This window comes from Antechinus flavipes, chromosome 4, assembly GCF_016432865.1.
Source record: "Antechinus flavipes isolate AdamAnt ecotype Samford, QLD, Australia chromosome 4, AdamAnt_v2, whole genome shotgun sequence".
NCBI classification, from domain to species: Eukaryota; Metazoa; Chordata; class Mammalia; order Dasyuromorphia; family Dasyuridae; genus Antechinus; species Antechinus flavipes.
In genome coordinates this window covers 44,497,627-44,513,091 of record NC_067401.1, presented here as the reverse complement: position 1 = coordinate 44,513,091, position 15,465 = coordinate 44,497,627, and positions in this window count along the sequence as shown.

The window sequence follows — 15,465 nt, the reverse complement described above, 5'->3', positions numbered from 1 at the left end:
GTGTAGCTGCTTCTGCCCATCTTTGATCAATTGAAACTGAATTAGCTCTCTTTCTCGAGGAGATCCACTTCCATCAAAATACATCCTCAAGCAGTATCATTGTTGAGGTATATAATGATCTCCTGAACTATCTTTTACTGGTGAACAAATTACCCAGTTAGGTGGTTCACTGAATAAAGTGCTGGGCCTGAAAACAGGAAGATTCATCTTTCTGAGTTCAAATCTGGCCTTAAACACTTATTAGCTGTGTGATTGTGGGCAAATCATTTAATCCTGTTTACCTCATCTGTAAAATGAACTAGAGAAGGAAACTGTAAATTGTTTCAGTATCTTTGCCAAGAAACCTCCAAATGGGGTCATGAAAAGTTGGACACAACTGAAAACAACTGAAAAACAACAATATTACCCAAACCAGGCAGTAAAGTTGAGTCAAATTGGATGCCAGCCCCCTTTCTTTCAAGCCTAATGTAACCAAACCATCTTTACTCATTCTTCCCTTACTCTCCTAATTTTGTTCATGTGGCTAATCACAGGTCCCAACTGTTGCTTTTATGGTGAAGAAACAGAGAGAGAATGTGATTTAGGCAGAATCATTGCAATGGCAGGGGATCTCTAAGAGTGAAATGGTGGCATATTTTCTCCAAACTAATTTCTCCTTTGTTCTCTACCTCTTTTATGTGGCTGAAGATAGTGAACATAGATTGCTTCTTTTAGGGGTGAGAACCTCTAAGCAGATATTCACACATGGGTTAGTTTCATAGGACCCTAACCTGAGACTGGGTCCTGCACAAGCTTGTAAGTTTGTCTGTACCCTTCCTGGGGGTATATGAAGCTGTTGGAAGAGGAGCACTAAATGCTATAACTCTGTAGAGTAATTTTCTAGTATTAATTCATAAAAGATTTTACTTTGTCAGGACTTCTTCCTCTTGTGGTTTAGTTTTAATCTTACATCAGTTTCTTTTGTGATAAGTTGGAGGATGATGTGGAGATTTGGAGAAAGTGACTAATAAAACATCTTATGCCCAGTGGTAGGATATGAATTCAGTTCCTTTTAATTCCAGAACCAGTGACTTTTCCTCTGTACCATTTGAAATTTTCTTGGCAAAGATACTGGAGTGATTTACCATTTTGATATGGTATATGGTGTAATATTTTCTTCTCAAGTGCATTTTCTAGATAAGGAAACTAAGTTAAGCCTGTGGTATCAAACTCAAGGAGTTTTAAGGCCCAGATGGAGAGAGGCTTAAACCAGAATAAAATACAATTGCAAAATGTTTTTCTCCAGCATGCCATCCAATTTCTACACAAAGGATTCTCTAATTATCCTCATTATTTATCTTCTTTCAAAGAATATGAGCTGACATTTGGGACCATATCTTAAATGTGTTTTGTATCTTTCATAATACCTGTTATGATACTGAACAAATGTTCAGATTGATGGAAGTCTGTCTTGAATCTTAACTTCCTCTTTGTGGTTGTATTTTACATTGTTTCTTGATGATATTTTTAAAATTCAGGACAGCTTTTTAGCTTGTTCAGGGATCTGAACATCTTTTAAATGTGGAAGAAAATTCTTCCTATCATTAATAACAATAGGAGATGAGGGGGAAATGGGGGGGGGGTTTAAGTCATAAATTAGCTCAGGGTAGGGAGGCAGCAGGAAAATGATTCCAAACTGCTGACAAGATTAATATGCAGTTGATGGGGAGTGTTTTCACACCAGGGTGCCAACAAATAAACACAATTCAGAAATCTGGCCTCAGCCTTACCAGGGGAGGCAGATTCCTGAGCCAAAGAAAGGGAACAAACTCAGGAGAGAAAGAAAAAGAGAGGCACACTGTACCCATGGCTGTTGTTATGCCAGAAATTCCTTGAGTTGGATCGGATGGCAGGTGATGACCTAAGCCATAGACCCTGCTGGGTTACACATTTTCCAACTAAAAACAGGGAAAGAATGGCAAGGGGGCAGAGGATGGGGCTGGGACCAGGGGCTCAGCTGCCAAACCTGTGGGTGGCAACCCTCCACCTGCTTCACAGGCAAGACCACAGCTTGTCCCCACAGAATGGAATCTGAGGATCTGATCTTTTGGCAGGACACAAAGTGCTACTTTCTTTCAAATCCATGTCATACTTCTATCCCTCTCTGGAAATTCTGACACTGTCCTTTCCATTGAGTCCTTGTCCATTTGTCCTTTTGTATACCTATCCTGACTTCCAACACATACACACACTAATATGTATGTGTGTTCTGCTTTTGATACGTTGGGAGGAAGCGTGGCGAAAGCCAATAAGGGAGATCCACGTAGCCATCCTCCCTAGGAATGTTTGATGATGTGAATTTGGAGAAGCAGAATGTTTCCATTCATCCTAGGTTTTAAAAACAAACAGAATCTCTGCTTCCAAGGTGAAATAAATATGAGTTCAATGAAAATGATTTAGAAAAAATTCATGGTCTAGTGTGAATTGGCTACCACAAGAAAGTAGTGGAACATCTTTTCAGCTAAAAACCAAAATTTTGTGGGGATTTTCTAGGGGGAATTTGGGATAAGGTATAAGTCAAATTATAATACCCTCTGAGGTCCCTTCCAACTCTGAGATTTTGTGATTTATAAAATATTTTATCCTTACCTGTAAGATGACTTTAATTAAATACTCCATTGTTTATAGGAATGTAGCAACACTCCTCCCCCAAATTTCTTTTGGGAAATAGTGGCAGTATAGTATAAAAAAATCTGGGTTCAAGTTTCTGCGATCTACCATTTCTCATTTAGCTAAAATTTCTTCTTTTAAAGACAGGGTCCCTCTAGCTTAGCCAATCTATGCCTAGGCATAGTAAACACATACATACACACACACACAATATTTATGATATCTATCTATCATGTATATTATGTACAATATAATATGTAAATATATGTAATATTCCAACTTCCCCCATCAATAAAAATACAGTTTCTACTACATTAACAAATTATTCTTTACTGTGGGAGTTGGGAAATATCCAGGCATAGACTTTATAGACAGACCTTCTCTCTGATGAGGACAGGCCTCTAATTATCTTAGAATCCTATAAGAATCAAAAATTTGAAGCAGCTAAATAGTCATTCTCTTCCTATATTTCCCCTTTTTGTAAAAACAAAACAACAAAACTTTATAGAAATCTAAAGTCTCTAAATAAAACAAATAGGATTGTGTGTCTCCCACTAGTTCCCAGCATTAGTTGGAACTTCTATTGACAATCTGATATCAGTGGATAGGGAATTCTACTTTTGAACATCAAATATCCAATGATAATATGGCTCTATTGCCCAAGTTGGGGGAAGGGAGGGGAGAGAATACTTGTATGTGTCATGTGGAAACTCAATAGGAGTCATAGAATGGATTGACATTTTCTTGAGTTTTCCACTTTGGAATCTTGCCCTGCCCTGACTGTATAGCTCATAGTCACTCAACTGAGGAAGCTAAGACTCAGATGGACAACTGTGTATATAAGGATGCATCTATTTCTACACCTGTTCACAGAATAGGAATGGGATACAAATTATGTCTGCTTATGGAAAGTTTGAAATTGGTGAATTTCCTATTGCATGTGGAGAGTTTTGGTCCCATTTAAATACTGAAGAGCTGTAATATATAATACTCAGAGAATCCTACTTAGTTCAAGATTATTGAGGACTGACAGGAGATTATCTATGGGGTTCTGGGTGAAGGTTGCTCATTGGTCAATTTTTATATTTTTGATGAATTCTGATGAAAATTCTGATATGAGCTCTATTTGTTTTCTCCTACCTTTCCCCTTGAATTTTCTGAAGTGTGTTTAAAGAGGGAGATGATGATACTCAAAAGGTAGATACTGTTAAGGAGGTTACCTTTAGCTGACCCACACCTATCATATTTAGGTGATAATTATAAAATCCCTCAAGGTTTTGAGGATTCGTTCATAGAAACAATAGTAATGTTCCTTACAAATCTAGACATTTAATCATTATAATTTAATATATTTATAGTTTATAAATATCATATATAATTTAATTATATGGATTATATAAATTATAATGTAATATAACTTGTAATCTTTCCATTATAATTTAATATCTTTCCACCAATGCTGATTGTATAATAATGATGAGCAAATATAAAGGGTATTCCAAAAGTTTTAGAGTAGTTGTAAGGTAGTAGACTTTGTAAATATAAGCTATAAGACTTTATAAAAAACAAAACAAAAAAAGGGAAAAAACAAGAAAAGAAAAAAGAACATGAAATTGTATATTTAATGAATGCACATGTACAATTTAACACTTGGAGGTTAATTTTGTTGAGTAAGTCTACAAATGAATTTCACTGATGTTGATATTCATTATGTGTAGTTTTAAGCTTACTAGTATAAAAGCTTAAAGTTTTTTTATTATTATTAATTCTTAGTAGCATAAAATCTTAAAAGCTTTAATAACTTAAAGCTTCCCCAGAATTCTGAGACATGTCCTAAAGTTTGCAAAGGACTCTCTGTGAACTGTCCCTTAATTCTTATCAGACATTCCAATACTCTAAATAGGTTGTGTGTTGATGGTGGTTGTTGTTAGCCCCATTTCACAGATAAGGAAATTAATTTCAGGGATTATGGATTATGGTAATTTCAGGGTCTATGGTAAATTCCAAAGGAGATTTGAACCTCATGTCTATTCAAATTCTAAGTTTAAAGATCTGGGTTTGCAATAATGAAGTTCCCAGCAAGGTAGCAGTCCGGAGTTATTATTCTCCAGGCTTATTTTTATTGGGATACAAACCAGAAATCTTAGAACCACAGTGGCCTGATTGGAATTGGAATGCATGCAACTGCTAGGTTATATTTTACTAGATTATAGATTTCCCCATATGGGCTGGTGCACATACATGCCAGGAGTTTTTGGCATCTCTGGGCAAAAGATTTTTTTTTAATCTTATGCCACCTTCTAAAAGATTCTCTGTCTATTGTGTATGTGATAGTCAAGGAAAGGGTAAGAAAGGTTGTCTATTCTCTGCAATACAAGATAACATGAAGAATCAAGGTCAGACCTTTGGAGGAAGGGAGGCTATATTTCCAGTCACATGTCTTACACAATTGTCTCCTAAAGTGAAATGTCTCTATCTTACGGGGCAATCTCACTCCCTTGTGCCCCACCTCTCCCTTTTGAATTTGTAGCTATTTGGGAAGGCCCATTCCTCTGGCTGGTGGAGTATAGGATTTCATTGGCCTGGTGAGCTTTTTCACTAAGGTTTCTTTGCTGACCTTGAGGGCCCAGGACACAGTGTTGATCCCAGGGAAGACAGTAATAGTTCTGTTGACAGATACATTTCAACAGCTGTATAGAATCTAAAGGGTGGGGAGCTTGGGGGACTGCATGGGGAGTGCTTGAAAATTAACCCTTTCTTGACATCAACTTTCTTTTTCTAAAAAGGAGATGCTTTTATTTATTCCAATTCAGTCCAGAATCCATGAAAAAGGTTGGGGGGAAAGACTTCTTTATGATTGACTGTGGCAAAAAATATTTTAAAGCTCAAAACACTTAGGTATTTAGAGTTGTCAGAAGCAGCCCTAAAATTCATCCAATCCAAATTCTCCATTTTGTAATAATAGCTAACTTTTATATAATGCTTACTATGCACTTGATACCACATTTATTATAACTATCTTATTTGATCCTCATTACAAGCCTGGGAGATAAATACCATTATTATCACAATTTTATACTTCAGAAAATTGAAGATGATGCAGCAAGTTTCTAAGATCAGATTTGAATTCAGGACTTTCTGATCCCAGATTTCATGTTCTATCCACTGGACCACCTAGCTAAAAAAAAAAAAAAGCTATATGAACCTCTGAAAAATGAAGCTAATTAATTTAGGATTACATAATCAGGAAATGTCAGAGTCAAGATTCGAATCCTTCTTGCATTATATCACACCCTATCAGTCATGAAGAGCTGAATATTTTGGAGTTTTTCTGGACCAAGGCCAATTAATATGTTATTAAAATTGGGCTTCTTTGGTAAAGAGTCCTATAAATCATTTACAATTGTCTTCATGTTACATTTTTGTTATTGAAAATGAGATCATGATCCTTAAAACTAGGATAAACAAAAGAAATGAATTGATTTTTCTTCCTTTAAGTCCAGTTTAAATGACAAAGTCTAATCTACATCTTACCTTTATATTTGCTTAAAATGCATACATGGCAAGAGAGTAAGGGCCTCTTTGTATTCGTTGTGGTACTTTAACCATGTGGCATTTTAAGTGATAATCCAGTGGGACCATTTTCTAATACTAGTGTTGAGGGATAGGACTAACACCCATGTTATAATAATAGCTTGCATTTTTTTGCAGCCTTTAAAGGTTTACCAAGTTCTTCACATACTTTCTCTGACAATAGTCCTGATGGGGTAGGAGAAGGTAAGGAAGGAAATAATACAAGTATTTTTTTTTTTTTTTTTACAAATGAGGAAACAGAAAATTCTCAATAAATATTTATTAAACACCTACTATATACCAGGAACCATGCTAAGCACACAGAACATAAAGAAAGGCAAAAGATAGGATATAAGGAAAGCCAAAAGAGTGAAAATACTATGTTGTGACCCATACCCAGTTGCCACAGCCCTCTCATTGGGTGTAAATGGCTCTCTTCATCAAAAGATCATTGGAACCGGCCTCAATCATCTCATTGTTGAAAAGAACCACATTCATCAAAATTCATATTCATATAATCTTATTGTTGCCATGTATAATAATCTGGCCCTGCTCATTTCACTTTGCATCAATTCATGTAAGTCTTTTCAAACCTCTTTGAAATCATACTACTAATCATTTCTTATAAAACATTAATATTCCATAATATTCGTATGCCATAACTTATTCAGCCATTCTCCAATTAATAGGCCTTCACTCAGTTTTCAGTTTCTTGCCACTACAAAAAATGCTGTGACAAACATTTTTGCACATGTGGAACCCTTTCTCTTCTTTATGATCTCTTTGGGATATAAGCCCAATACAAACACTACTGGATCAAAGAGTATGCACATTTTAATAGCCCTTTGGGCATAGTTCCAAATTGCTTTCCAAAATGGGTTGGATCAGTTCACAACTCTATCAACAATGTATTAGTGTGTTTGATTCTTGCTGTCCCATAAAGTCATTAGATTCCTTTTCCCCTGTTTTAATGTGATTTTCTGTGGTTATCTTTCATATCTCTTTTTCCATTTGGTTTGTGTTACTGTTGAAGTAGTTTTCTTCAGACAATTTTTTCCTTCCTTTTCCAAAGGAAATTCCAAAATCCTCTCATGCATATCTCTCATTTCCTTTCTCATTTTTTCTTCTATCTCTCTTATTTACCTTTTGAAGTCTTTTATGAGCATTTCCAAGAAGCCTCTTTGAGCATGAGATCAATTTATCTCACTGTTTGAGGTTTTTCCTGTGGATATTCTCTTCTCATAGGATTTTGTGTTTTGGTCTGCCCTGTCAACATAGTAACTTCCTATAGTCAAGCTTCTTTTTTGTTTCTTGCTCATTTTCTTTCCTTTTCTTTTGATATTTCCTCTTTTTTTTAAACTTTCAAGATGGAGCTCTAATCCTGAAGTAAAGGTGGTGCTGTCCCAAGCTTCCTGTGCCTTGGCTTTGAGCACAGGGGCCCCTTGTGTTTGTAGGGGTTAGCTTTCCCTTCTTTTTCCAGGAAACAGCCTGGTTTCTGGGAGTTTGCCTTCTGAGCTGAGACTGGTGGCTACCCCATTGATTTACTCTTCTACTAATCCAAGACTGAGGGTTTTAGCTGCTGATTTTCTGTAATTAAGATCTCTCTGGCTTTCCCAGAATCTACCTGACCTAGACTGAACACCTTTTTCACCCCCAGTGAAAATGACTTTTCTTGAAGTTTTTTTTTCAGTCTGTCTTGAGTTGGAGATTGGTTTCATTTTATCAGACTCTGTTCAGAGGCTTGGTTTCATGTAGTTTTCAAGGGAAACTGGGAGAGCTTGCGCAGCTTCCTGACTTTACTTCACCATCTTGGCTCTACCCTTGGAACTCTCATAACTGTAGTTTCTTACATGACAACATTATTACATTACAATCATGTGTTATCATTTCATCAAATCCAAGAATTTTAGAATTGGAAGGGGATATTAATAATAATTAAAATTAATGATTAACAAATCTTAATAATAATTAAAATATAAAAATAGAAAGCATATAATGTTTTAAAATTAGCAAAATACTTTATACATTTGATCTTCACAACAGTCCTAGGAAGTTGATGCTATTTTTATTTCTATTTCACAAATGAGGGAGGAATTGTTATTTGCTTTGATTCAAATAGCTAGTTAGAATCAAAGATTGGATTTGAATTCAAGTCTTTCTGACTCCAGGTCAAACACTTTACCTATGTATATTCCACTTAGTTGCCATTGACCATCTAGAAATATTTTCAATAGTAAACCCAGTTTAACATATTTAACAAATAGTCATCTTAAGTCACTCTTCTTGAAGATCCCTATGTGAAAGAAATCTTGTCTTGAAGAATACTATTTCACTTTTGGATGACTCCAATTGTTGGAAAAGTTTACCTTATAATTAAGTGTAAATGCACCTCTTTATAACTGCTACCCATTGCTTCTTGTTCTTTGCACTAAAGTAAAATAAAACAAATTGATTCTTTCCTGTTCCTCCTTCCCCATTCCCTTGCCAAGTAACAAACTTTCAAATACTTGGAAATAATTATGTCTTTCCTAGTATTTTCTCTCTAGATTAACTCACTCCATTGCTTTAACCAATTCACATATAAGATAAATGGAATATTCTTCACCATCCCATTCCTTCCCTTTCAAGGCCCATCTTAACAGTTGTGTGCACAAGACCAGCCGTTCCTTAATAACTAATCATGTAGCTTGTTCATGACATTTTAAAATTACAAATAGTATTACAATTAATATTTTGATATATGAAATCTGTCACTGATTTCATTGGGAATATGAATCCAAGAATAGGATCATGGGATTAACTGTACAAGCCATTCAGTAACTTTTATTCAGTAACTTTTCAAATTATTTTCTAGTCGCATGAACCATTTCGCAACTCTACAAGAATAAATTCGGGTACCTACCTTAGCCCCTCATCACTGATTTTTTTCCTTTTATTAATGTGTGTGAAATGATACCTCAGAGATTTGTTTTAATCTTTTATATCTATATTGTGGTTTTGGAACGATTTTCAGATGGGTTTTATAAGTTGCTTTTGTCCAGTGAACACAAACAAATCACTTAACCTCTCTAAGCTTTGTTTCTTCATCTGAAAAGTGGTAATAATAATAGATTTTACATCATAGGATTGTTGTGAGAATTAAATGAGAAAATCTGATCATATAAGCACTTTGCAAATCTTAAAGCAATAGACAACTATTAGCTACTTTATTCATTTGGAAACTGCTTGTTTTTTGTAATAGCTCTTAGTCTTATAGAGTTATATTAATGTGCTATAGATTTTGCATGTCAGACTTTTATCAGAGATGTTTGAGCTAAAGACATTTTCTTAATCTATATTTTTCTTCTAATTTACCTACTTTTATTTTATTTGTAATTAAATAATCAACTTTATTTTGTCTTCTAGCTCATGTCAAGCAATGAATTTTTCCTTATGTGTAATTTTGAAATGTATGATCTATTATTCTCTGTTGTTTTATGATGTGACATTTTATATTTAAATCAGTAATTATGGTATTTGGTGTAAAGTATTTATCTAAATCTTGTTTCTTCCAAACCACTTCCTATCTTCCCCAGAAGTTCTTAATGAATAAGGAATCTCTCATCTATTTTATGCTCTTTATTTTATTAAATATTAAATTTCTAATTATGTGTTTTTAGATCATGCTTATTTAATCTTTTACTATGAACCCCTTCCTCAGATAAAGAATGAATATACATTTTATAATGAAATTGCTTTTTTTTTTTTCCTGATGCTTTCAAATTTTTCCCCTTGTTTTTCCCTACCCTCCACTAGAGATCATAATTTGGCATCAATCTTTCTCTCTCTGTTCCTTTGTTTCTCTCTTTGTCTCTGTCTGTCTGTCTGTTGCTCTCTCTGTGTGTCTCTCCATCTTTGTCTCTGTCTCTCTGTCTTTGTCTCTGCCTGTCTATCTCTTTCTCTCTGCCTATATCATCATACTTTTACTTATTAGTTCTTTCTCATCCTTCATAGCATCTTCTTTCATAGGTCCTTTGTAATTTATCCTACTCAGAATAGTTTAGTTGTTCGCAGTTATTCTTTGAGTGATATGGCTATTACTGCATACAACATTCTCTGATTCTGATTATTTCACTTTTCATTTTTTCGTGCAAGTCTTTCCATTCCCCCTCCCCCCCAATATCAAGCTGTTGATCATTTCTTACAGCATAATAGTATTCCATTAAAATTATATACCACAACTTGTTTAGCTGCTCTTAATTGATGGTCATATCTTACAACCACAAAGATTGCTACTATAAATATTTTAGAACATAAGTATTCTTTTTTTTTTTCCTGGTTACCTTAAGAAACAGACTTACTAGTAGTTTTGCTGGATTACAATTTTGTCTTATTTTTCACACTTTGAAAATAATTTCAGATTGCTCTTCAAAAGGGTTGGTTCACAGTTCTACCAAAACTGTATTAGTTTCCCAATTTTTCTATATCCCCTCTCCCTTCCATCATGTTAGTTAATCTGATGGTTATTAGATGATATCTCAAAATTGTTTTAATTTGCATTTCTCTAATCAATAATCATTTAGAACATTTTCATATTACCTTATTTTCTTCATTGAACATCTACCTGTTCATATTCTTTGACTATTTGTCAATTGAGGAATGATTATTTGGTCATCTTGATGAATGATTTCTTTCCTTCTGCCCCTTCTGCCTACTCTCAATCCACTTATGCATTAACTTATAGGATAGTGTACATATATTTTATCCCCTGCTGGAATGTAAACTCTATGAAGATAGGACAGTGTCTTCTCTAAATATTTTATTTTAATTTATATCTACCACAGTGCACAACACACATTATAATATAGGTGATAAATATTTGCTGAATTAATCATTAAGCTAATAAATCATTAGTTTAAAATATTCTGCTATCTCACAGGTTTGGTTATATTGTATGTAAGATTGAGTCCTCATTTGGCAGAGTGTTATAGAATCTCTTTCATAACATGGAAAGCTTACGATAAGAGTATTAATATCTATGTTATCATGGGCTTTTATATTTATTGTTTCAAATTAAGGGATAATTCTGCTTGTGAGGTAACAAAGGTCTAAATTTCTCACAAGAGTAGAAATATAACCTAATCAAATTAATAACATGTAATTGTAACATTTTATCAAAAAAAGTAAATAAAATAACAAAGAAATTTTAGAAGAATATAAAAAAAAAGACTCCCAAAACAACAAAAGATAAAAGAAGCTAAGAAGTCTAACTTTTCAATATATAAAGTTGAGTTTAACTCATTCATAAAAAGAAAAAAATGGATATCATTCAGAAAAAGAAAAAAAATAAAGATATTTTACATGTTGAAAGAAGTATTTAAAAAGTAGAAATTCACACTATTAAAAAAATTGTCAGGATGGTATTAGAGGTTTGGTTATGGATGAAGTAGCATGCTGCTTTTGTTAATATTTGTGGAATTCTATAACGGTGTTCTGTTGCTTATTTTAAAATGAACAAAGGTATATTGTTGGATGAAAAAAGAAGAAGCAACACTGATCACCTTAATGTAGATGACAAATAAAGTTGAGATGAGTTTTTACTATTTGCACTGTCATCCATTCAGCATATGATACTGAACAAGTTATTGAATTTTGTATGTTTTCATTTCATTCTCTCTTGCATGAGGTTGCCTTCTGCAGAAAGGGAAAAGGTGATTTGGACATCCCTCCAATATTGACTTATTTCCTTCTCTGTTTTTACCAGATGTTGTCAATTATTCATGGTTTATTTCTTGAGCTGTACTTGGGAAGAATGGCTTTTCTTCCATAGATTTCAAATAAAATGAACATATTTGATTTGACCCCTGAATAATAAGAGCTTTCTCTTTAGACAGTATTATTATATTGTATTATATGAAATTTGATATAGAAATGCATGTATTGATTTTCCAGTACCAATATCCATTATCTATTAAATGTTTTATTTCTCTCAGTGTTTGTGTGTATACGTGTATGTGTGTGTGTGTGTGTGTGTGTGTGTGTGTGTGAGAGAGAGAGAGAGAGAGTAAGATAGAGAGAGAGAGAGAGAGAGAGAGAGAGAGAGAGAGAGAGAGAGAGAATGAGAGAATGTTTGGAAGAAAAAAATTCCCATATGAAAATGCATCTTATCCAGATTTTAATATTGGCTTTATTTTTTATTATAGATCTTCCATGGAAAATCTGATTTTTTTCCCCCAAAGAGCCCTAAACTGGAAAATTAAATACCTGAATGGCTTATAATTCTGGACAGTTCTTACTTGCATGAGCTTGGCCAAGTCATTTTTCATCTCTGGGTCTCAACTTCCTCATCTGAAAAAATGAAGAAATGATATAAGATGATCCTTAAGTCTTATTCCAGTTCAAATATTGTTTAATAATTGTATGTTGCTAGAGCTTCTGCTTAAATTATTGTTCTCTGTCTCTCTTTTCTATGGCCAAATTTTGAGAAAAAGCTAGAGTCAAAACTTCTATACCCTTTCCACTCATTTCTTAACCCTTTGAACCCTAGCTTTCAATTTCATTACTAAACTGTATATTCCAATGTTACCAATGAACTCTTAATTGATGACTTGGATTTGTTTTCAGTTCTTATTCTTCCTGTCCTTTCTGCAACATTTGACAATACTGACTGCCCTCACCTTCTAGCTACTTCCTTTCTGAAGGTTCTCATGATACTGATCTCAATTTGTTCTCTTCCTTTTTTTTTTGACCATTCTTTTCAGACTGCTAGATGTATGTGTAAAATATCGGTCTTTTGATGTGTCACCATTTCATAGAGTATACCTTATTCTCCATTAAAATTTGCTTTGTTAGTTCACTCATTTGTAGCATACATCATGTCAGACTTCTGAAATTTGTGTTGCTTATATTAAAATTTGACAAGTTGTAATATGCTAAAGCAACATAGACACCAAAACTGTTCTCAAATTGTGGAATAATTTATTTGTTTACAGACAGAAGATATGAATTTGATTGCTAACCATAAGGCAAGATATTCACATTCACATTCACACAGACACATTCACAGAAAAGCTTCATTATATGAATTGAAAAAAGTTGAAAAAGGTAAAAAAAGACATATTTCAGAACTGCATTATTTAAGTTTGAAGCTTGAAGTGAAACATATTACTATTATAGTGAAAGAATAAGTTCAGCTGAGCACAGAAATAGCTTGGAAGAAGAAAATTAGATATGCCACCAATTTGGGTCAATTAGTTTGTCTGATATGTCATGTCAAATGAAATGTCGGTTGAGTCTAGCTTAGTAATGGAAGAATTTATTAAAAACTATTTAAGCTATGTTTGTCAAGTAATTTTATGGATAACTCCTGAGACAGAAAAAGGAAATTGAAGTTTATAGGATCAGAATTGTGAGTTACCTTGTACCTGAATTTTTCTTCCCCATGTGTTATCTCTCCAAATTTTTGTAGGTGTATATGCATTGTCTCTCACAGATCTTGAATATAGGTAGTGATCAAAAAATATCACCCAGCTATATTTGTGAATTACAATGTATGTTGTTATTCATCTACTTGCTTTAAGATGTGAGTACCTGCAATGCTATTATTATTTCTTTTTGCTCATCAGCAAGATTTTCCTGCATTGCTAGGTAAATAGCAATACTTAAAATCAAAATATGTAATCATTGTGAGTGACTAGTTTGCATAAGTGAAAAACATCAATGGAGGTTCAGGATTTAAATTCTTAAGTAGGAGAGATTATATTCACCCATCACAGGATTACCCCCAGTGCTCTAAGAAACTTTACATGTGAATATGCAATAGAAATCATTTTGGAGGAATTAAGACTTGTCAATTTAAGAGTAGGTTTGAGGGAGTAAATCAGACCAAAGAATGAATAGATTTCCATAGATGCTGTGTGAGGAGTATAAGGTGCTACACTACTACCACTCTACATATATGTTAGATACATAGTCATCATTCATCATCCATCTGAGCTTGAGTCACCTATCACCAACTGCCTATGAGACATTTCTATCTGGATGCTACATGGGCATCTCAAAAACATTTCAAAATATGATTCATTATGATTGTCTCTGAAACATCTCTCCCCGCCCCCTTTTGTTTTTCTATTGAGGGTACTACCATCCTTCCAGTAGCAAACCAATGTTTAGTACTTTGGAGTCATCCTCAATTTTCCTTCTCCCTCACCCTCTGTATTTTGCCAAATAACATCAAGTCTACTTCCCAATGTCTCTTAAATCTGCTTCTCATTTGTCCTTGGCCACTATCATCTATCATTCATTCTATGGTCACAGCTTCTTATGGACTTTCTTGTCTCAAATGTTTCCCTTTTCTAATCTATGCTCTATATAACTGTCCTAATAATATTTTAGGAATATTAATATTCCTAAAGTATAAGTCTGACCACATTTGCTTGTGTTTGAGCTTTACTTAGGAAACTACAGAGCTGTCTCACCTCTGAGAACAAAATACAAATTCCTCTGTTTGGCTTTTGAAGTCTTCTGTGATCTGGCTTTAGCCTACCTTTGGATTGGATGGAAATCCTGAAAATTTCAATTTAAAGGGGGTGTTCAGGACAGCCATTTCTTCTTTTTTTTCTTTTTTTAATAACTTTTTATTGATAGAACCTATGCTAGGATAATTTTTTACAGCATTATCCCTTGCATTCACGTCTGTTCTGATTTTTCCCCTCCCTCCCTCCACACCCTCCCCCAGATAGCAAGCAGTCCTTTACGTGTTGAATAGGTTACAGTATATCCTAGATACAATATATGTGTGCAGAACCAAACAGTTTTCTTGTTGCACAGGGAGAATTGAATTCAGAAGGAATAAATAACCCGGGAAGAAAAACAAAAATGCAAGCAGTTTATATTCATTTCCCAGTGTTCTTTCTTTGGGTGTAGCTGCCTCTGTCCATCTTTGATCAATTAAAGCTCTCTTTATCGAAGAGATCCACTTCCATCAGAATACATCCTCAAACATTATCGTTATTGAGGTATATAATGATCTCCTGGTTCTGCTCATTTCACTCAGCATCAGTTCATGTAAGTCTCGGCAGTCCTCTCTGTATTCATGCTGCTGGTCATTTCTTACAGAACAATAATATTCCATAACATTTATATACCACAATTTACTCAACCATTCTCCAATTGATGGGCATCCATTCATTTTCCAGCTTCTAGCCACTACAAACAGGGCTGCCACAAACATTTTGGTACATACAGGTCCCTTTCCTTTCTTAA